Source organism: Tachyglossus aculeatus, chromosome 9, assembly GCF_015852505.1.
Source record: "Tachyglossus aculeatus isolate mTacAcu1 chromosome 9, mTacAcu1.pri, whole genome shotgun sequence".
In the NCBI taxonomy this organism is placed as follows: Eukaryota; Metazoa; Chordata; class Mammalia; order Monotremata; family Tachyglossidae; genus Tachyglossus; species Tachyglossus aculeatus.
The window spans coordinates 7343838-7368614 of NC_052074.1; the positions used below are offsets into that span (position 1 = coordinate 7343838).

A 24777-nucleotide genomic window follows, 5' to 3' on the forward strand; every position below is an offset into this window, starting at 1 on the left:
ATTAAAAATAAAAAAAAGCCACCTATGTTGTTTCATCTATCACACTTGGGATGAATTGAAGCCTCCCTTGGAGAGTCTTACACCTATTGAACAGCCTTTTCATCATTAGAACACAAACTACATTGGAACTGCTTTACCAAGCTCTCTTCACCTACAAGAAGGCACGGTTTTCAAATGTGTCTAAGCTCCCTGATGTCTTAGACAACTAAGCCTATTTTGAAACTGATAGCGGAGGCTCCTTTTTTCTCCACCTATGTGGAGAAACAGCATTTGCAGAAACAGAAGTCTAAAAATTGAACATAAAAATCAGAAGCGAAAAAGGCTTTAGTTGGATGAAAAAGAGTCCATAGACACGGTTATCCATATGTTGGCCCGGTCAACAACGTGCAGGAGTTCTAATTGGTTTCCCAAATGGCTAGATATTCTTTCTCCCTCACAAATGTTTTACGTTTGGAGACAGGAAGGTATGTAGATCATTCTCCACGGTATGTATCGAGCCTAAACTGTAGTAGGTATGTGATCCCTCTGCTTGAGAAGTTTTCCATGTCTTATTTTTGTAGAGAATCCCAAAAGCCAGTGGGGTCTTTTGAAAAGAGCGTAGGCTTGGAAGTCAAGTTCTTATCTCAAATTCACCATTGGCCAAAGGATGACTTTGGGTAAGTCACTGAACCTCTTTGGGTCTCAGTTTCCTCATCTATAAAATGGGATAAGATAGCTAACCGCTCTACCATTTAGATTGGGATCCCCATGTGGGACTGGGACTGTGTCCAATCTGATTGTCTTCTATCTACCCCAGTGCTTGGCATTTGTAAACGCTTAATCATCAGTCATATTTATTGAGTGCTTACTATGTGCACAGCACTGTACTAAGCGCTTGGGAAGTACAAATTGGCAACATATAGAGACAGTCCCTACCCAACAGTGGGCTCACAGTCTAAAAGGGGGAGACAGAGAACAAAACCAAACATACTAACAAAATAAAATAAATTAATTAATAACAACTGTAATTATTTGAACTGATCCCACCGTGCCTGGGAAGTGTCTGGATTAGAATCCAGGGCTCTGCAGCTACCACCCAGGGCCGAGGGAGGACTGAGGCAAGGTTCACAGTGCCCCGGCCAAGTCAAGAGCCAGTAACACTTTTAGTTGTGGGGACGGTGATCGTGAACAATTTCCACCTGGTCCCACAGCCCCCTTTGAAGGCAGAGGATTTTTTCTGAGCAAGAAATCCTCGGGGACTGACTGACCGGAATGGCAAAACTTGTTGGGAATGAGTTCAGAGAGACCTTCCTGGGCCTTGGCAGATAGGGTGCCTCCAAAGCCCACCGCCAACCCTGGCAGGGGTTAGCCCCAATTTACTGTGAAAAAGTCAGAAGCCAGTGCTGGGGGACCACATATAACTTCGGGAAAGAACTTTCAAATTCCTTTCTTAATTTTTTTTTTCTAGTAAAAGCCCCGGATTCGGGGTAAGGGGGGCTTGGGGAGGGGGCAGGGGGGTCGTTCCCAACTGTGGTTTGAGTCAACTTGAGGATGGTGGGGCTTAAGGATGAACTTTCAGTTAAGGAGACAAGTTTTTTTAGACTTTGTGAAGGAAATGATTTATCTCCCAAAATAAGTTGAATCTACAGCAACAGATCGTATGTTCCTAAGCAATTCAGCCTACCCCTGAAGTTTGAGTGGCTTTTTCATGCGCTGTTATTTTTAAAGGAAAAACTCCAATAAGTGACAAATTTATAAAAAGAAATTGCTATTTGCTGAAACCAGATATTATGTCCATAATGACTAGATTTGGAAGGAACTGACTTGTGAATTTCAGTCAGCGGTTAATGATCTTATTGGAAGCTTGGTGCTGTTAGACACAAGCTCCTTCTGTTGTTGCAGTCTAAATTTCGTAAATGAAAGGAAGTCATTTTTGAAGGTATCCTTTTGACTGTCATTCATTCATTTGGGGGGTTCTTTTTATCCCTCCCCCCCCCCGCCGTTTTTTTTTCTTAACATTCACTCCAAGGACCTAAATTTAAGGCTAAGATATTGAAAAAGCACAGCAAGGTATTTCAAACGTGCGGGATGGTGTTTTAAATGGGCACCCAGTCTCATATGCATAACCACTGTGAATGAAGTGAGCCCGTTGTTGGGTAGGAACCGTCTCTATATGTTGCTGATTTGTACTTCCCAAGCGCTTAGTACAGTGCTCTGCTCACAGTAAGCACTCAATAAATACGGTTGAATGAATGAAGGAATGACCGTTGGAGCCAAGGTACGTACTTCAGTAATAGAACACCTAACCCACCGCAAATCTCTGAATGGAACGATTGTGCCAGAGAGTTAAATGCCTGATGTATTGGAATGTGTATTTTTAACTTGTCTGCAGTATGACCTTGGGCAAGCCACTTAACTTCTCTGTGCCTCGGTTTTCCCATCTGTAAAATGGGGATTAAGGCTGCCCCATGTGAGATATGGACTGCACCCAACCCGATGATCTTGTTCCTTACCCTGGTGTTTAGTAGAGCACCTGTCACAAAGTAAATGCTTAGAGAAGCAGCATGGATAGAGCACAAACCTGGGACTCAGAAGGCCATGGGTTCTAACCCTGGCTCTGCTGCTTGTCTGCTGTATGACCTTGGACAAGTGAATTTACTTCTCCGTGCCTCAGTTCTCTCATCTGTAACATGGGGATTGAGATCTGTGAGCCTCACATGGGACAGAGACTGTCATTCAGCTCGATTTGCTTGTATCTACCGCAGTGCTAAGAACAGTGCCTGGCACATAGTAAGTGCTTAACAAATTCATTTAACGGTATTTACTAAGCACTTACTGTGTGCAGAGCACTGTACTAAGCACTTGGGAAAGTACAATAGAGAATTAAAGAGTGACACTCACTTCCCACAACGAGCTCACAGTCTGCCATCAACATCAACAAATGCCACAATAATTATTATTATTACCATCATTCTAGTGTCATCTTTGGTTCAGAGAACCACAAGAGTAGTTTATCTTCTTCCCTGCTCAACAAACTCAGGAGACCTTTCTTATGCCTTCAGCTTCTTGCCTCTGGTCACTGCTGTGGTTTAGAAATTGAGCTGAGGAAGCTGTGTGAGAACACCTTTTGGGCTATGGAGAAATGGTGTCCAAATCCAACAGCCTCTGCTCTGTCCTAATCCTCCAAGGCCTCTCAGCTGCTTTCCACACTGTGGACAAAACCCCTCCCCTGAAAACATTATCTAAGCATGGCTTCAGTGACACCGTCCTCTCCTGTTTCTCCCCCTGTCTTTCTGGCACTGAGCTCGGGTCGGGGAGTGTCCGTGCCAGGGTGTTGGGGATGGGGGAGCATGTGAAAGGAGAATAGTCAAACGTAGGCTGAATGGGCAATGGAGAAGACTAGTGGAAAATGAAAGTAGAGCAACAGAGCAAGTTACATGGCAATAGAACAACCAAGATGATGGTCAATGACTTTAGTACTGTTTCATTTTCCTCACAAATGCTTCAAGGCTTTTGGGGGAAACCCTTGTTTAGTTTATATCCATTTTTTTTTAGTCACATTGTGTTATGATCTTATGGTTGATCTGATTACCCCACTGCTTATCGCAGTGCTTGGCCCATGGTAAACACTTGACAAATGCCACAGGTTATTATTATGACCTGCTTAATCTCCCATATTCCACTGCTTTGGAGACGTAATCTCTCCCAAGAGTTTAATACAGTATGTGCTCAGTAACTACGCATGAATGAATATGCCTTAAATGCTGATGAGAAAGTCTACAGGACATAGTCATTGGGGGAATCTCCCCACAGAATCTCTTCCTGAGCTTTCCTGAAACACCAGACATCAGCTAAGTAATCTAGTACATCTCACTACAGATCCTGAAATCCCAATTTGCTTAATGATGATTGGCTGAGAGAAAGGTGGAATCAGAAAAAGAAGAGATGGAATAAACTCACAATTAATAGAACACATTGTTAATTGAAACAGTAGTTCCAGTTGATCGACTTTACTGGACTTTATTTGTTTCCCATTTAGCAAGATGGGGAACTTTGCGATGGTTATCAAATAAGCGATCCTTCCCCCCAAACCCCCTCAAATTTGTTATGCTTCATCACATTCACTTTACTGTGAAGATGCAGAACTGTGGAATATTTAGAAAACTCCAAGCAGTCACTGTAAATATGAGGGCCAAGTTCACATTGCATCACTGACATGACTTAAAGTAGTCAAATTGGGCTTTAGAAGCAAGAAAATGTGAGATGAGTTCATTTGTTTATCCATTCTTGAGCCACAGCGATTCAAACCATTGAAAGTTGGCCCATCACGCCATTTATCCACGGCTTCCAGGACGGCAGACTTTTGTAGGGCAAAGGGGTTAGGTATAAATCGCTTCATTCTACTTGAACTTTATCTTGGGGTAATATCTGTGGTGAAAACCACCTTGGCTACTTCTTGCTGCCTGAATAAATCCACTGTTATTGATCAACCTGTTCATCTTGGATTTCAAGGACAGAATGTCATGCATACGATTTGCCACCTGTAACTCTTCTATACTTAGTGACTTTGATGCCCTGTTACTGAAGCATTCACCAGTTTGCTCCTTTGCTTCTTCCTCCAGTCTGGAAGCTATTTAAGGGTATATCCCAACCGCTAAATTGTAAACCTCTTAGGTTTGGGATTGAGTTTGTTGTATTCTTCCCAGTCCTCTCCCGGGGTCACACCCGGAGAGTTTCCGTTATTCTACCAGTCTCGGCTACGGGAGGGAGAGTCAAGCAGGGGCCCACCCGTTCCATTCCTAGCTTGGGCAGTGGCTAGCAAGTGGAAGTCAATCTGCTACAAGTCAAAACACACCCATGCTGGGCAGCAGCAGCATGGGAGAGAGCCTAGGGTGGAGACTTGAGTTTCCTGTGCGGAAAGAGGCGATGGTAAATCACTTCTGTACTTTTACCAAGAAAATTCTATGGATGCACTACCAGAACTATTGCAGATGGAGAGCGGGGCGTTCTGGGAGAGCTGTGTCCATGGTGTCGCTATGGGTCTGGAACTACTCGACAGCATAAGACAAGACTAATTCTTCCAAGTCTTTAGTTTACTGCCCTGTCTACAGTAGACCTCAACAAATGGTAAAGATGAATCAACCCTGGGCCTTCATTAAGCATAGAACAAAGTGACACCTGAGCTTATCTATGTATTGTGTCGAAGCCAGAAAAAGAACTGAAGGACTATGACAGAATGGGAGATTTAGGTTGGATGACGCTTAGTACAGTGCTCTGCACACAGTAAGCGCTCAATAAATATGGTTGATTGAGAATGACAGGCTCTCGGTTTGGAATTCCAGTAGATTGCAAGCTCTCTGGGAACAAGTGAAAAGGGTCTTGCTTCTGTTGTTCTCTCCCAAATGCACAGTATAGTGCTCTGCATAGTAGGCCCTCAGCCAATATCGTTAACTGTTGCACAGCTCTACAAAATTTGAAAAATAGTTTCCAAGTACATACCTTTCATTATATCTCATTACCTTCCCATATCCCGTGATGACCATCAAAGAATACCGAGCCTGTTTCTCCCAGACTCTAATGTTACTCCTTGTTAGTAAACCGGCCACAAGGGAAAGGGAATTTGCTCCTTGTAATTCACGAAAAAATGATTTAAATTTTTACATCTATCAATCAATCAATCATATTTATTGAGCACTTACTGTATGCAGAGCACTGTACTAAACGCTTGGGAAGTACAAGTTGGCAACATATAAAGATGGTCCCTACCCAACAGTGGGCTGTTTAATTCTGAGGCCACGTACTAAATAATCCCCAGGCGGTTTAAAAGAGTTCCCAAAGTCTTTCTAGCAGGGCATAACGGAGCTTGGAGAAAATTTGGGTTTAATTTTCGGTGTGCAAAATAAGGGTTGACCATCCGTTTTGTTATTTGAAAGATATCCTAAAGGCAGAAGTGTGTAAGGAATAAGCAGTTCAAATAATGGGTTTACCCAATCCTTTGCTTCAAACAGTTCATCTTTTCCAGAAAAAATGAAGTCTGAATCTATTCTGTTAACATTTCCTTGTCTCAGTGTCCCATTACTGAGGTCTGTGCACCTAGAGAGGTTAATATTAATATTACCTTTTTACGGTTAAATTATCTTACTCTAGAACCATTCACAAATTCTATTAAAGACCCCTATGGAGGATTGCTTCTTCAAATAGGCATTTTAATTCACCTGAGTCCAATAAGGTGTTACCTTCCTTTCATTAATAAAATGGGAACTCATAAAGAAAACCAGATTATCTTGAATTTATGATCAAGTAATTTTGTTTCTCCTAGCTCCAGTTATAATTGTGAGACCCTTCTTTTCCCTGCTTTCTTTTTCCCTTCTTCCTTCAAATACCTTGACGGTCTTAATTTCTCATGTTTATTTATCTCTCTTATTTTAATTTGACAGGAAAAGCTATCTAGGACCCCAGGGGGCAAAGATAGAGACTCAAGAATTGGTTCTTTCCATCTTTTCATTTAATGAAATAATGTCAGAAATTGATTTATATTTATATTTACATCAACTTTGCAAATTATTAGATATTTTTCCAGTTACCTTTATTGCAAGTCCATCATTATTTCCAAGTTAAGTATCAATTACTCTTTTTATCAACTGAACCAATTTTTGCAAATTTTAGGGATTCTTCTTGATCCCTAAATGGGTGGGTTTTACCCCTGTATTTGGCTTTGGGTGGGTCTTCTGTGTAGTTAACAAGATCAGATGGGTGACCTCTGGGATTTCTAATACCCATGGTCAGATGGCCTTTTGGAGTAGAAACAGCTTCATAATAGTGGAGAACTAAGCTCCTTGAGATCAAAGATCATGTCAAAGATCATATCAGTAAGGAATATTTAGTATTTAAGAGAGAGGATAGGAAATGGAATGTTACAACTAGCTTAAAATAAAAACGTTTTTGGAGAAAAGCAGATGCTAGGAGTTCAGAGGTCTCAGTTAATCAATCAAGGCTATTGAGTGATTACTGTGGGCAGAGCACTGTACTAAGCACTTGGGAGAGTATAAGAGTATAAGAGAAGCTGCGTGGCTCAGTGGAAAGAGCACGGGCTTTGGAGTCAGAGGTCATGGGTTCAAATCCCGGCTCCGCCAACTCTCAGCTGTGTGACTTTGGGCAAGTCAACTCACTTCTCTGTGCCTCAGTTCCCTCATCTGTAAAATGGGGATTAAGATTGTGAGCCCAATGTGGGACAACCTAATCACCTTGTATCCCCCCAACCTAATCACCTTGTATCCCCCCAGCGCTTAGAACAGTGCTTTGCACATAGTAAGCGCTTAACAAATACCATCATTATTATTATAATACTTTAATGCCAAGAAGGAGTTCACAGTCTATTTTTTTTTCTGGTATTTGTGAAGCACTCACTACATGCCAGGTACTAAGCCCCGGGGTAGATTACAAGCTAAGCAGGTTGGATACAGTTCCTGTACCACACAGGGCTCACAATCTTAGTCCCCATTTTACAGATAAAGTTCCTGAAGCGCAGAGAAGTTTTGATTTGCCCAAAGTCACACAGCAGGGTTGTGGTGAGTCAGGATTAGAACGCAGGTCCTTCTAACTCCCAAGCCTGGGCTCTATTCACTAGACCATACTGCTTCTCTAGAGCTCTAGTGCTCTCCCAAGTTCTTAGTACAGTTTTCTGCACACAGTAAGCACTCAATAAATCCCCTGATTGATTGGTTAACCTTACTTTTCTGCTGTGTGACAATGCACATCACTGCACTTCTCTGGGCCTCAGTGATCTCATCTGTAAAACAGGGATTGAGACTGTGAGCCCCACATTGGGCAGGGACTGTGTCCAACCTGATTTCTTGTGCCTACCCCAATGCTTACTACAGTGTCTGGCACATAGTAAGTGCTTAACAAATACCATGATTATTATTATTTTCTCCAAAAAGGTTTTGATTTCAAGGTAGTCGTAATATCCCAATTCCTCTCCTTTCTCTTTAGGCATCTCCAGTGCCATGTATTTTGATGCTGTTCAACTTCAGATTATAATTTTTCTTTTCCTTCAGTAGCACCATGGCTCAGTGGAAAGAGCCCGGGCTTTGGAGTCAGAGTTCATGGGTTCAAATCCCGGCTCCTCCAATTGTCAGCTGTGTGACTTTGGGCCAGTCACTTAACTTCTCTGGGCCTCAGTTAACTCATCTGTAAAATGGGGATTAAGACTGTGAACCCCCTGTGGGACAACCTGATCATCTTGTAACCTCCCCAGTGCTTAGAACAGTGCTTTGCACATAGTAAGCGCTTAATAAATGCCATCATTATTATTATTATTACATTTCCAAAGTTTGTGCATAACTGATATTCTTATTGCAACAGAGATCTTCCTTATAGTCGCTTGCATATGTGTTTAGGCTTGCTACCACTTTTGCGACTTATAAGGATCTTTGCAAAGACTAGGTTTTTAGGGTACTTTATACTGTGCTGCTCAGATTTTAAACATAAAAATGTGCATGATCAGGAACAGAGCCAGTAAAAATAAATGAGATGTTTAAGCACTTTCTATGTGTCAAATACTGTACTAAACACTGTGGTAGATATAAGATAATCAAGTGGGACCTGGTTCCTGTCCCAAGAGGGGCTCACAGTCTAAGTAGGAAGGAGAAGGGATAATGAATCCTCATTTTGCAGATGAGGGAACTGAGGCACAGAGACGTTAAGCGATTTTCCCAAGGTCACACAGCATGGAAGAAGTGGACCTAGATTAGAACCCAGGTCCTCTGATTTCCAGGCCCATGCTCTTTCCTTTAGGCCCTGCTGCTTTGAAAAACTAATCATATCGGACAGCCTTGCTCCAACAATGAGTTCCCACCTTGAATCCAGAATAATAATGATGCCATTTATTAAGTGCTTACTACATGCAAAGCACTGTTCCAAGTGCTGGGGAGGTTACAAAGTGGGCAGCTTGTCCCATGGGGGGCTCACAGTCATAATCCCCATTTTACAGATGAGGTAAGGGAGGCACAGAGAAGTGAAGTGACTTGCCCAAAGTCACACAGATGACAATTGGCAGAGCCGGGATTTGAACCCATGACCTCTGACTCCAAAGCCCAGACTCTTCCCACTGGGCCACGCTGCTTCTCTTCTTTAATCAGAAGATTAACACTGGCTTCCATAATAAATATTAGGAAACTTCATAGTAAAGAGAATTTATGGGTGATAGAGCAATTGAAGGAAATTAAAACTTATTCTCCCTCTTACTTAGACTGTGAGTCCCATGTGGGACAGGGAAGGTGTCTGGCCTGATTAACTTGTATCTACCCCAAAGCATAGAACAGTGCATCCTTGACACATAATAAGGGCTTAACAAATACAATAGTAATTATTGTACATTATATGTTTGTACGTATTACTCTATTTTACTTGTATATATTTATTCTATTTTGTTAATATGTTTCTGTCTCCCGCTTCTAGACTGTGAGCCCACTGTTGGGAAGGGACCATCTCTAGATGGTGCCAACTTGTACTTCCCAAGCGCTTAGTACAGTGCTTTGCACACAGTAAGCGCTCAATGAATATGATTGAATGAATGAATAATTATGATACTAATAAGGAACAAGAAAACTTAGGAATGAATGCTAAGGTCAGGATTCTGTAAAGATTCAAAGCCTCCCAGGTTGGTTAGGAGTTTAAGCACAGGTCAGGGAAGAGAGAAATTTTGGAGACGTTCAAAAGAACTTATGCAAGCTCTTTCTTTCCCTCTTGCTGCATTCGCTGAATCATAAAGCCCGAAGTTCATATGATGGTTCATTGTATGTTCCTGAAATCCTTTAGCAGGCTTCCCCAGTTTGCAAACAGAAGGCCCCCTTTATCCTGCTGCACTTCTGGGTCGGGTTTGTGATTTTAAAAATAAAGTAGTGGTGGAAACGGGTTTTTTTGGTCCACCTGCATTATTAAATCCTACGTTAAATACATGTTTCTAAAGTTTGGATGGTTGGTGGTCTCACGGCTGTATGGCAGCTGAAAGGTACCGTCTGTCTGGGAAAAGCCAATTTGTTGTTTGCTTTACAGTAATTTCATTAAGGTTACCCCGGGAGAGTGGGGAGTTGTTTCTTTGGGGTTTAGATCACTCTGAGGCCCCTGAATTTGGGGCTTACAACATCATACCGCAATGCAGATGTTATTTTGAGATGATTTCTATCCAAATGCTCTCATGTGGGAGTTAATCTCTGATATCTGGGTAGCCCAGGCAAACATTCAAGGCTGGAATGACTTTGACTTGTACGGAAACTCATCTAGTGACCTAATCTGCATTCCAAAAATGTGAAAAATACCAAGTAATAATAATTATGGTATTTGTTAAGCGCTTACTATGTGCCAAGCACTGTTCTAAGCACTTATTCTCTTACGTCTCTTCTCTGAAATTTAATCAACTAGTTTGGACTCAACGTTTGATAACCAGGAAAAGGGCAACAGATTAGAAAGTGTCATCTAAACAGCAAGGACATTGTGGGCAGGGACTGTGTCTACCAACTCTGATGTATTGTAATCTCTCTCTCAAGCACTTAATACAGTTCCCTGGACACAGTTAAGTACCTTTGATTGATTGACTGATTGATCTAAAAGGCTACTGGAATTGTGCGGTTCACCCAGTGATGGGAGAGCCAAGCCAAATTGTTTATTTCTTGTTTCCCCTAAGATCAGATAATTCATAAATGGAATCAAAAAGATTTCTTCAGATACAGATATTTCATGAAATACCTATCATTTTTTTCTCCCTTTCGATGCATTTCCTTTATCAGGCACCATATATGCAATTTTATTTTACGACGTGATTTCACGTAACCTTACAGAAATGTATATTCTTCAGTTCCTCCCGAGTGACAGGATGGAGAGTTTAATTTGTCACAGAGCAGTGTAAAAGGCTGTTCAGTTGGTTTGTGCACTATCTATGTATTCCATTTATATTTAAATTTTGGGGATTCCGAACAACATTCTTAATTAGTGGTATTTATTATTTTGGGTATTCCTTCTGCTCAAATATAGTTTGCTCTGGCCTAATCTCTTTCAGTGTCTTTGTTTGCTCCGTGGACGTTTCAGCTCCTTTCATCTAAATGAAATCTTGCCTGCTTACCCAGCCTTAGACTACTCAAGCAGTGAGACAGTAAACCACAGTGTTATTAATTTAAAGTTGCCGTAGTTGTTCTTTCTCTGAACACAAATACCTTCGGTTGGATATGGTGTACGTCTGACCTTTACAGTAGGGAGATAGCATAAAAATCAAAGGGAATGTCCATCCTCCCTTCCTGTCCCATGGCCTGAAATTCAGATCTGTCCATTGATAATAGAGAAATGGAAAATTAATGCCGGGGACCATGTCTAATTCAATCAATCAATTGTATTTGTTGAGCAGTTACTGTGTGCAGAGCCCTGTACTAAGCCCTTGGGAGAGCACAAGAAACAGAGTTGGTAGACACATTTTCTGCCCTCAAGGAGCACACAGTCTTGAGTCTAATTCTCACCTGCAAACTTATTTTTCCCCCGTGTTTAAAACAGTGCTTTACACATAGTAATCTCCAAATAAATATTATTACTCCCACTGCACCTCTTGAGGAGCTTTTGATATGCCAGCTTTTGATATGCTTTTGAGAAGCAGTGTGGCTCAATGGAAAAGAGCATGGGCTTGGGAGTCAGAGGTCATGAGTTCAAATCCTGGCTCTGCCAATTGTCATCTGTGTGACTTTGGGCAAGTCACTTAACTTTTCTGGGCCTCAGTTCCCTCATCTGTAAAATGCGGATTGAGACTGAGCCCCCCGTGGGACAACCTGATCACCTTGTATCCTCCCCAACACTTAGAACAGTGCTTTGCACGTAGTAAGATTGTGAGCCCCACGTGGGACAACCTGATGACCTTGTATCCTCCCCAGCACTTAGAACAGTGCTTTGCACATAGTAAGCGCTTAACAAATGCCATCATTATTATTATTATTATGCCAGAAGGATGAAAGAATTAGGAGATATCATTTTGGATTAGTTCTTCTTCCTTCTAGAAAGAACCATCCAGGAGCAGTACTTTTGTGACTTGGAAGCGAGCATGGTGAGTGCTTATTTTATGTGCTCATGTTACCGAATAATCAAAGGGAGAAACAATAATAATAATTATGGTATTTGTTAAGTGCATACCATGTGCCAAGTACTGTTCTAAGCCCGGCGGTAGATACGAGGTAGGTTGTCCCTCGTGGGGCTCACAGTCTGCATCCCCATTTTCCAGATGAGGGAGCTGAGGCCCAGGGAAGTGACATGACTTGCCCAAGGTCACACAGCAGACACGTGGCAGATTTGGGATTAGAACTAATGATGATCTGACTCTCAGGCCTGTGTGTAACGCCAAGGGGCCAGACGTTCCTAAGACAACCGCCACTCACAGGACTTTAGTGCCAGTTGGGGAAGCAAAGACGAAGCAGTACAAGCAGCAGGGGAAGCAGTGTGGCATAGCCCGGCCTGGGAGTCAGAAGGTCATGGGTTCTAATCCTGCCTCTGCCACTTAATAATAATAATAATGATGGTATTTGGTAAGCACTTACTATGTGCAAATCACTGTTCTAAGTGCTGTGGAGGTTACAAGGTGATCGGTTGTCCCACGGGGGGCTCACAGTCTTAATCCCCATTTTACAGATGAGATAACTGAGGCCCAGAGAAGTGAAGTGACTTGCCCAAAGTCACACAGCTGACAGTTGGTGGAGCCGGGATTTGAACCCATGACCTCTGACTCCAAAGTCCATGCTCTTTTGCACTGAGCCATGCTGCTTGTCTGCTGTGTGACCTTGGGCAACTCACTTTACTTCTCTGTGCCTCAGTTAACTCATCTGCACAATGGGAATGGAGACTGTGAGCCCCGGGTAGGACAGGGACTGTGTCCAACCTGCTTTGCTTGTCTCCACCCCAGTGCCTAATACAGGGCCTGGCACATAGTAAGCGCTTAACAAATACTATAATGATTATTATTACAATTTGCATTTTCCTTACAATCATCTAGCAATTTGGGGAGGGTCAGCCAATCTATTATGGAGTACTTTATTTATGCAGAGCACCTTACTAAGTGCTTGGGAGAGCACAGTAGATTTTGTAGGTGTGATTCCTGCTCTCAGAGTGCTTACAATCTAGTGGAGGAGCTTACATGCTGAAATGACTTCCAGCAATCTCAAAAGGCAGGATGGAGCCTCACCCTAACTGAGATCTGTGCCTCAGTTACCTCATCTGTAAAATGGGGACAAAGACTGTGAGCACCATGTGGAATGGGAATGTGTTCAACCCAGTTATCTTGTATCTACCTTAGCGCTTAATACGGTATCTGCCACACAGTAAGAGTTTAACAAATACCACAATTGACATTATTATTATTATTATAATTATTATTACCAGTTGGCAGGGGCCCAGGGAGACTCCAGCAGGACCTGTTTCTGTGAAGGATGGATCTTCAGGGAGGCAAAATAGGGCAGATCCTGGAAAATCCCTTTTCAGATGTAACCTAAGATGTGCTTACCTCAAGAGTGCACATTTCTCCAACGGTATGGATCTGTCCTCTTCCTAGTTGAAAGAGAAGTGAAAATTCCTCTTCAGAATATTAATATGAACTCTGTATTTCTGATGTCTTGCTGATGGAAAGGTAGAAAAAAGGCAGAAAGATGTTGTCAAGGACAATCCATACCTACTCATTGACTACATATGGTGGCTTTCTCCACAGAGAAGATGACAACTCTTACTCCTCTGATGTAATCTGTGCTCCTTGGGGCAGCTGGAGTTACCACAGAGGAATTGCACCCTCCATCACCCTGTGGTGATAATCTTCAGGAAGGAGAGGAAATGGGCAGAGAGACCTGTAATCACAAAGCAGTCACCACAAACAAGTAGAACGCAGTGAGCCCTCTTTCCTTGCTTTGTGAATTTTGTCCTGTTTTCAGGGGAGTGTCACTGCAGAATGGAGCTCAGTCAGAGTCACAGTCAATCAATCACTGGTGTTTATCGAGCAGTCCACTATGTGCAGAACACTGAACTAAGCACTTGAGTGAGTAAGATGCCACAGAGTCAGCAGACACTTGCCCTGCGCACAACGAGCTTAGAGTTTAGCGGGGGGGAAAAGGAGTTAATATAATAAAATGATTTATAATGTATAATTTAAAGATATAAGTACAAGGAGGTAAGAAGGAAGGGGACAAGAGTGTTGGTATAGTGTGACAAAAATCTGGTGGGGCTCGGGAGTGGCAAAAAGATCTTTCTGGCTCAGTAGCAATTCAAAACTTTCCTTGGAGTTTTTTCAAACCCTCCATTAAAAGATTCCAGGGTTTTCTAGAGATTGAAGGTGGAGGGATGTCTCCACAATGGAAAACCCATGTGGTAATCGGCCCTTTGAGTGGGAGCAGGGTGGAGAGGGAAAGAGAGAGAGAGAGAGTGTGTGTGTGTGTGTGTGTGTGTGTGTGTGTGTGTGTGTGTGTGTGTGTTCTGGAGGACATGAGGAGAATAAGAGGTTGAGAAAGATTGGTTTGTTCTTATCAGATTTTAAAGTATCACGTAAGGTCTAGGTTCCCCTACCTATTGATCTCTAGCTACAGTTTGGGAGGGATTTTGCACACAGTAAGTGCTCAGTAAATACGATTGAATGAATGACGGACTCTAAACTGGGTTGGACTCCGGTCTAGAGGCATCCCCGCTGGGTTGTAAGCGCCATGTGGGCAGGGAACGTGTCTACCAACTCTGTTATAGTGTACTCTACCAAGCGCTTACTCTGCACACAGTAAGCTCTCAATATTTGCAATTGACTCCGTGGAAGCAATGGGAAAAGGAAAGATTGATGGCATGTACTTCTTATTTTGGAGTGTTTCTGCTTTGTAGTCCATAACCCTCTGATTAAAACAGAATACCCACAGTCAAAGAGCTAGTTGAAGACTTTATAGTCCAAAATGTCCCTTCTTTTATTCCAAATGAGCAAGCTCCCAATTTAATGAATCAAAAACTCCATTTTAGGTTTTTATATATGATTATGCACTGCAGTTACTGCCTGTTTTTCAGGAAAGATTTTACAACACGATTTTGTTTGCTAGTAAAATTTATCACCATAATACTTTTACCATCCCCATTGAATCTTTAGAATTTGCTATAGAAAAAAGTCACTTAGCCATTAGTTTGGCAGAGCTGTGCACTCACAAAGAGGGACCCAGTTTGGACGATGAAAACATTTTATGTGCTTTGTCTTGAATGGTTAATTCTGAGGATGGTTGGTTACGAGTCCAATCTTAAGAATATTACTTACCTGTGATGATTTGAATGGACATAAAGATTTTATTTTCAAACTCTCTGGAGATGTTAGGAGAGGTAAAAAAAAATCCTCTGGTTTTTCAAAAATGTGTTATGAGAAAATGGGTTCTTTTTCCTATATGCGGGAAAAAAATCTTATTTCATCTTCTCTGAGTTATTCTCTCCGTGTCTCTGTACATATTAAACCAAAAACAATAATTGTAATTTGTGGAAGTATACATGGCAATAAAAGGTCTCATCCAGCCCCACTCTATTGGGTCACGTGTTTCTGGCCGTCGTAGGCTATTTATTTTGAAGTTTAAAATTCATCCAACTTGAAAAGATTCCTTTGTTCCATCCAGAATTTTAAGTATCAAATTTATGGGGCTCTGACACTTTTTTTAATAGTGTCGCATATTAAGGGACTTTTCTTTGTCCCCATTATATCTGCGGATGCTTCCTCATTTTCCCTCGTATGCATGAAAACCCAGAAATATGACATTTTAATATACAGATGCAAATCCTCTCCCTCTCCCTGTGAGGATTCAAATGAGCATCTCTGTGCTTTCGTCAAGGCCTAAGTAAGTTCCGCACTGACCTCGAGACTTGGGACATCGTGGTATTGGGGCAGAACATTGCTAACGCGATACTGCGGTGGTGACAATTTAATTTCAGTTGCTGGTATTGGCTGCCTGTCACTGATAACATGGGGTAGACCAAAATGAGCATACAGAGCCCACAAGCCAATATTCAGTCTCTGAGGAAAGTATTTTCCCATGCCCATTTGGAGAGGATCCGTTGCTGAGCACGTGATGGATAAGCCATGTTAAACTCTCTGTATTTCTTTTGGTACCAACGCGCCTGGAATCACCTCAAGTTTGAAGGGTTGTACGGGAAACTACGTTCGGTTCAATAGTCTCTTCTTCTCCGTACACAAATCATCCTTTTAATTTTATACTCCAAAAATATTTGTCAATGTTATTCCAAATACACATTTGGTAAATTCGTTATTGAAGCTTTATATAAATTCCATCTTCTATAAGCTGTTCTGAATCTTTAGAATTCTTCAACGTGTCTTAATAATTGTGTCTGAGGAATGTTTTACATTTATAGGAGTTTTGAAAAGGCAGGTGCCATGTGACATAGCAGAAGAAGCAAATTAAACTCTTGTAAGGCACAGCTGGAATGCTAAAAATGTGGATTTGTAATTTAAATACGTGACACCATCACACTGTAAAATCAGTTCATAATTAGAAAACATCTGTTTTTTCCAATATGATGTCTAATAGTGTATTTAAATAATTTAGAATGCCATAAGAAAAAAAGTTGAGAAACAATAAGTGATTCATGGACATTTCTTTCCTTTTGTTTAAATGCCCCTGTGCCAGCTCTTTGGGTAACCCATCGTCTTGAAACTGATTTTTAGTTTGGCATCTAATTGCCCTTGATGCAATTCATATGCCAAACATCTGTGCAGTTATGACCATATCATGTCAGTCAAAAAACAAAAAAACAACAAAAAAAACGGGTTCAGTAGGTGGTAGTGTTAAGAAGGATTTACACACTGTCATTTTCCTCTTTTTTTTAAAAAATAGACTGAGAAAAAATGTTGAGTATTTTAACAGGAACTTTATAAGAGAATGTTACAAATACAGTGAAACCTTGAGTTTTATGGGTTCTGGAAATGTGTTCGAACTAGGTAAAGCATTGAGTTAAAACGTATCAGGATCAATTCAAGTTTGGCTAATAAAGTTTGAACCAAACCACAACTTCTCAAATGAAGTTAACATGGTACATTAAGCACACATCTGTCATTGGTGTTCAGGTGTGCAGGTATTTATACGGGGGAGATGAAAACTCTAATGGGAGTTTTTACCCTTACTCAAGTGTACGGGTCGAGTGGTGCTTGAGCTTCTTGGCCCTTCATTGTTCAACCTCTTTAATAATTATTATATTTATTAAGAAACTACTATACGCTAAATGCTGGAGTGGATACAGGGTGGTCTGATTGGACAGAACCCCCGTATCTCGTGGTGCCCAAAATCTAAGAGGGAGAGGGATTAAGCTCTTTCATCCCCATTTTACAGATGAGGGAACTGAGGGTCCATGAGGTTAAATTTATTCATTCATTCAGTCGTATTTATTGAGCGTTTGCTGTGTGCAGAGCACTTGCAGAGGACTTGCCCCAGGTGGGCTAGAACCCGGGTCTTCTGGTCCCCAGATCCTCATTTTTTCTCTAGGCCACACTGCTCCTGCTGTAATTTCAGCGTTTATTTCAGGTGTGTGCAAACCAAAAATCTCTGAGCCGGGCCTGTTTTCTCATCTCCATGAGATGTCTACAAGAGTTTGTGAATATTCATTCATTCATTCAATCGCTTTTATGAGCGCTTACTGTGTGCCAAGCACTGTACTAAATGCTCTAGAGAGTACGCTATAACAGTAGACACATTCCCAGCCCACAGTCAGCTTATCCACCCTCCCCTCACACACCCCAAATATAGTATTTAACAATAGTTAGTGAACTGAATAAAACAGTCAGTAATACAGTTAAGAAATATTTCTTAAACTCAGTTGCCAAACTGTGTTTAGTAAATTAAAATGCAGCCAGCCCTGCCCGTCAGTTCTTGCATGGAAAGAAAATGGTCGGGGAAAAAAACAAACAAAATAAACCTCAGTCATGTTTTGACTCACCTCTCCAATTTTAATATGGCTTTTTATCACTTTAATTCTTGAAGGGAGGAGGGAGATGGAAGCAAACTTTTTTGCAGGGTTAGAGTACACAAAGTTAATCTGCCGCAATTTATATTCATCTACTTTGTCGCCTTTTCTCAACCTTTGCTGCCGTAGCCCACTGCTAGCTTTTCATCAGTTTATGCATTGTACACCAGGGCAAATAATGACAGAATATCTAGCTAAAGAAGGGGTACTTAATCAGCAATCAAGATTCAATTTGTTTTAATTTTAGCAGGTGTTTGTGAGGTACATTGATGGGAGAGATAATATGTACTGCTTTCATTAGCTCTCTTGTTTTTGTGCTTGAACATTTAAGAGCCAGATGTTCGGAGGTGAGCTGATCAGAATATTAAGTCTCCAGAGGTTGGTTTCCATAGTGTTTTACATTCCTTTCTTTATCTCCCTCGATTCACCCTGAGCTATGAGGTGCAAGTGCTCGCAGTGACAAACTACATCTCGGCTTCCCGTTCAACTAAGGCTTTAAATTGGTGGCTAATTCTCCATGTAAAATTCTTTATTCTAATAATCTGCAGTGAATTTTTTAGTCCTGGGGTCAGGGGCACGTCACATTTAAAATGATTCTAGCCGATAATCTGTTTTCAAAAAGCCTCTTGAAGGAGCTGGTGTGGTAACGGCGTAATTAGAGAAGCAGCGTGGCTCAGTGGAAAGAGCCCAGGCTTTGGAGTCAGAGGTCATGGGTTCAAATCCCAGCTCTGCCAACTGTCAGCTGTGTGACTTTGGGCAAATCACTTCACTACTCTGGACCTCAGTTCCCTCATCTGTAAAATGGGGATGAAGACTGTGAGCCCCCCCGTGGGACAACCTGATCACCTTGTAACCTCCCCAGTGCTTAGAACAGTGCTTTGCACATAGTAAGCACTTAATAAATGCCATTATTTTAGTATTATTATTGTCTGGAAGTAAAGACAGGGGAATCAAACTCAACGAAGATTGCCGTGGTCGAGCCAAAGATTTGATCAGCTCTCTCACTTGCGCCCATTTCGAACACAACATCGTCAGGGTATCCGGATGTTGGGGAAACTGGGCCTCTGAACCCGATGGCTTGTTGTTCAGCCTTTTCAATCACCAAACCGTCGGGCCTCTAAAAATGAGTGCGGATTGGCTCGCTAATATAAGAGGAGTTGGGTGTTCTACAAAAGGGCAAGAAGCTATTAGTAGGTCTTGGAGCGATCTAACCAGTGCTTAAGGCTTGTGTTACAATTTTAACTCCATTGTAACTGAATTTCGCTTCCCTGTAGTAGCGGCTGCTGAAGTTGCGTATTTAGACATGCTGGCCAGATGCCCCCTTCCTCCTCCTCCCCCCCGCCCCAGATATTGGAAAATGAATTCCTCTAGTGCTGAAAAACAAACCAACAATAAAGAGTTAATTGAATTGCCATTGGCGATATAATGCTTCCTCCCCACCATTAATTGTTCTCTGTTTACTTTGATGCTCTAGGATGGCCCTGTTTTACAAGCATATTTTCTTAATTGTGTCACCTTGTACTCTGAGTATGTCAGAGGGGAGGCATTTCCAAGTGATTAGATAGGGACCTCTGTGTCACCAAATGTGCGAAGTACATACCCTTATAGGATATAATTGTGATCTTTTAATATGCGGCCATTGACCCAGAGTTGTTATTATCTATTATAGTTTATAATAATGTATCTCTTTATGATTAAATGATGATGCCCGGCAGAACACTATGATTAGCATTTCAGTTATTTATAGATTATGTCAGAGCAGTAATAAACATAAAATGCTGTTAATGTGTGGCTAATGAAATCTGGACATGAACAAGTTTATGAATTGATATAATTCATTTGAGTGTTCTAACTGAGCTGCTGGTTCTCGTCATAATTCAAAAGCTTAGCAGGGTTCACCGATTAGGTGGTAGACTAATTTGCTACAAAAAGTCAATGGGTTTTCATCGTCTTGGGCTATCATACCCAGCATGGCTGATTGCATAAGGACTATACAAAGTAATTCTCATAAATATATTTATTAAGCTTAATATGTTTTGTGAGGATGGAACAGAATCCGCTATAGCACAACATATGTGGAACGAAATCACACCGTTAATTAGATACCGAGAAGATATCTCCAGTAAAATCATCCGAGGCCAGATTGATGAGAGAGTTATTAGAGATTTCAAAAAGTGGGTGATTGAGTAGGGAGGGGAAATGACGGTTGGAGAGAACTGGAAAAATGCCTTTACGGTGCTGGGCTGACCCCTCTCAACTCTCCGTATAGAGGAGTCTTCACCACCTTCTGCTTTTACTCCAGTGTGTTACAAAGGATGCTAGCAGAAGTTACTTTAGAGGAGCCATAGAGAGGAGGTGTCCCAGATCAGGCAGGGAGTACCATTGTGATGCTATTATTGTTATTATTATTATTATTATTATTATTATTATTATTATTATTATTATGGTTGTTGTTATCAGTATGGCATGTATTAAGCACCTACTGTGTACTAAGCACCGAGGTAGATGAAAGGTTATCAGTTAATGCCCCCATCCCACAAAGAAAACACATTGCAGCTTACTTTGCAGAGAAGCAGCATGGCGTAGTGGAGAGACGATGGGCCTGGGAGACGGAAGGTCATGGGTTCTAATTCTGGCAACGCCACACGTCTGCTGCGTGACCTTGGGCAAGTCCGTTCACTCCTCTGGGCCTCAGTTATCTCATCTGGAGAATGGGGATTAAGAGCGTGAGCCCCATGAGGGACAGGGAGTGTGTCCAACCTAATTAGCTTGTATCTACCCCAGCGCCTAGGGCAGTGCTTGGCACGTACTAAGTGCTCAACAAGTACCATAATCATTATCATTATTATTACCCCAATTTTACAAAGGAGGAAACTGAGGACCAGACTGGTTATGTGACCTGCCTGAGGTCACCCAGCAGGCCGGCTGCAGGGCTGGGACTCGACCTCAAGTCTCCCGACTTCCCAGTCCCAAATTCCTCCGGTAGGCCACACTCCATGTTTCCTTTAAACTATCAAACACGACCGTTGTGAAATACCACGGCTTTCACGTCAAACCCAAAGCAGTGAAATGTAGCCTGGCTTCAGTTTCAATTTTAGGATGAGCAGGAACGTGGGGTGTGAGGAAACGAGGAGGACACTGGGTTTCCCTGACGGGGACGGCCGCTGCTCTAGTTTTCTCCAATCCCCAGAACCTCTCAGTATTCTTCCCGTGTTCACTAACCCTCTACACCCAACCTCCCATCTGACCCCTCTGAGCACTTGCACCCTTATCTCTCCCATCAGCCTCTTCTCTGTTACCTTCTACTATCATTCACACTACATACATTCCTTCACTGTGGAACATAAATCTCTTTCCAGTTTCCACTGAAAATGCTGCATGTAATCGTACACCACAAGCTCCCACTCTATAAATTGCTGATCCTTTTTTTTTTTTTGCTCCTGGAGAAAAAATTATTCTTGGTATGAGGTGCAAAAGAATATTTCTGCCTCCCTTTCAAAGCCAATGCTGACTGTTTTCTCTCTTCTTTATTGAGATCAGGGAAAAGATTTGTAATTAAACTTCCAATTGTTTTTTATAAAGTTATATATTCAGTGGTACTTATTGAGCACTCACTATGTACAGAGCACTGTACTAAGCACTTAGGAGAGCACAATACAACAGAGTTGGCAGATATGTTCCCTGCCAAAGTGACCTTACAGTACAGAGGATGAGCTGAAATCTATCTTAAATCCCTCTTCCACAAACTTGACATCGGTAATAAAGGGATATGTAAGGACTAAGTTTTAAGTTATCACATATCTTTTAATATTCTGAGGGAGGGAGCCAAAATGATCATAGGTTCTTTGTTCAATTAGCGTAAGTGTACTAAACAATCGGCAAATACTGGTCTCCTGTAATCTTGGTCCTTGCTCGGGTCTTCCAGGTTGGATATTTTCTAAAACTTGAAATCTAGGTGGCTACGTTTTTGTTCATTTCTTTACAATTCTTCCATTTATGCCCATGTTAAACAGCACAAATTAGTCCCATAAAAAAAAAGCCCATCTCTCACTCTGCATTAGCTGTAAAACAGAACTAGGAATGTATTGGATAGGGGAATGACTAGAACCAGTAATGGTATTTGTGGTAATTATCAATACCTTTCTTTATGCAGCGTACTGGGTTGAGTGCTGGAATAGACAGAAGATAGGCAAGTAAGATTTTAAACCCTGATATTCGATTTCTTGAACGGTCATGGTGGCCTCGAATCTTTTAAAAATCAATTCTCTTCATCGTTAAAGCCCTCCTAAATTCTCATCTCCTCCAAGTCTTTCCTGGCTCATTTACCAATATCCTGAGTCATGCCCATCCAATTGCCATCTCCAGCTATCAAAGATGGATAGAGATTCCCAGTACTTGCACATATTTGTGTGCTGGATTGTACATTCAGTTAATTTAATCTGCATCCACTCTGCAAATATTGTTCCGTCTTTCCTGATAAGAGCGTAAACTGTGGGCTAAGTGGATGTCCAGTTCTTTCGCTGTACTTTGCCCAGCTCTTAAACTGTATAAGGCAACAGATCGGTCCATGTGCTTGATAAATAGCATTGCTAGTACTACTTCCTCAACCAAACCCCCTAAATCCTATTGGCTTAGTTTTTGATCATTTAGGCCCCTGTAGAAATAAATTCCCCTGGGCCAGCGTGTTCAGCAGGTGGGTTGAATTCAACTCGAGGAGACCACAGTGTAATTTAGTCCATGACCTTTTCTGGAATATGGTGCCCTGAGGCAATGAATTGGTTTCCCTGGTTTTCACAGAGTACTGTCCCCAGCTAGATCCACCAGAAGTTTCCAGATTCACAAACAAGAAATATCCCCTTTGATGCTGAAATTTGGAAGGGCCATTTACTGTTTCGGTACATGATTGCTGTAAGGAATTCAGTCAATCAGTTGGATTTATTCAGTGCTTCCTGTTTGCAGGGTATTATACTAAATGCTTATGATATAGTAAGTAGATCTGATCTCTGCCCTCAAAGAGCTTATCATCTAGCAGAGGAGATGGACATTAAAACAAGTTACAAGTAGGAGAAACCACAGGGTATAAGGATATTTACAGAAGTGTTGGGTTGGGGGTAAGTACTTAAATACTTAAAGCTTAAGGATCAAAGTATGTAGGTGACAAAGGGAGGGAAAATAGAGTGGTCAGATGAGAGATTAATCAGGGGGGCTTTCCGGAAGAGATATGGTTTTAGGAGGGTTTTGGGAATGTGAATGGGAGGGAGTTTCAGGCATAAGGGAAGTTTTCGCCATGTGATTCATGGCTAGAGACATGAGAGACTGTAAGCCCCACGTGGGACAACCTGATCACCTTGTATCCTCCCCAGCACTTAGAACAGTGTTTTGCACATAGTAAGCGCTTAACAAATGCCATCATTATTATCATTGTGTGTAGGTTGGATTTGGTATGTTGCAGTCTGGACTGGAAATCAATCAATAGAACATCATTCAACCAATGGTATTTATTGAGTGTTTACTGTATGCACAGCACTATACTAAGCACTTGGGAGAGTACAATATGATAGAGTTGGTAGACACGTTTCCTGCCTACGATGAGTGTGTACAAAGTAATAATAATTGTGATATTAAGCACCGTACTAAGCACTGGGGTGGAATCGAGGAAATCCGTACTATTGCTGTAAAATAATTTTAAGGAAAGCAGAGTTCTGTACTAAGGCATGTGGGAAGCCCAGGGAAAGAATTCTGAATTTGTCATTGACGCTGGTTTCTTTGGAAAATCTTCCCTTTTCTACTTCAAAGGGAAGAAGCTCCAGATCCTTCCCCTGTTGTCTGGGTTTGGAGCTCATCCCCAGGATGCTCAATAAATACAACTGACTGAATGAATGAATTATCTGCTCAGGAGAAAAGTGCCACTGCCATAGTATTTATGGAACACCTAATGGGCAAAGCACTGTACTAGGCGCTAGGCATCTACACTTGCTAAAAATGAAAGATTCAGAAGAGGGATCTCACTGAACAGTTCTTTTCCTTCTCTCCTCCCCTACCCGGATCATTTGAGCTCCCCAAATCCTAAAGCAATTGAGCTCCTGGCAGATATACAAGTCTCTCCAAATTAGCTGGAGATAGCTGAAGGGGGAAGAGTAGAAACGTCTCAGCCTTGTTATTGCTGTTAGGTTACTGGGTATTGCTGGGCATTCCTATAGTGCTTAGTACAGTGCCTTGCCCCCAGTGGGTGCTTATTAAATATGCTGTGAGGAGGGTCCCATTTGTGAATTCCCTTTCTGAGCCCTGAGACAATATGGACCCCAAAACTAGAAGGTCCCGGGTGGGGTGAGAGGGTGGTGTCAGTGGGACTTTCTCCCAGTGGGATTTCTGACATTAAAATAAAAAGTCCACAAATTATCTATGCACTGAAGAGGGTCAAAGATGTAGCTTGAATCCTGGGTTTCAGCTCTCCTGGTCCATTTTGAACCCAATCCACATCTCCTACTTAGAGGAACCCCAAAATGTCATATGCTTTAGTTACTGTGTCTAGGGGCACAGTCTTTGCTGAATAATTCTCACCTCACCTTAGGTTTCCAATCACCTTTATTCAGTGATTTGTCCAGGGTTCCCAATCCAACGCATCTCCATTTTACAGATGAGAAAGCTCAGGCCTAGAGAGGTCACGGATTGCCCAAGGTCATACAGCAGACCGCTGGTGGAGCCGGGGCTCGAACCCAGGACTCCCAATTCCCTAGTTCCCACTTAAAGTGTAGCTGGCTAGGAGGATAAAGTGCATGGGTCCATGTGTACAAATCATGTCGA

General features: G+C 41.8%; 1 non-coding gene across 1 annotated transcript; it reads left to right on the forward strand.

Moving 5' to 3' along the window:
- Positions 1-4686: 4686 nt before the first annotated feature.
- LOC119932723 lies at positions 4687-4824 on the forward strand. The gene has a single exon (XR_005452462.1). It is a non-coding gene; the product is annotated as a small nucleolar RNA SNORA7 (small nucleolar RNA).
- Positions 4825-24777: the final 19953 nt, after the last annotated feature.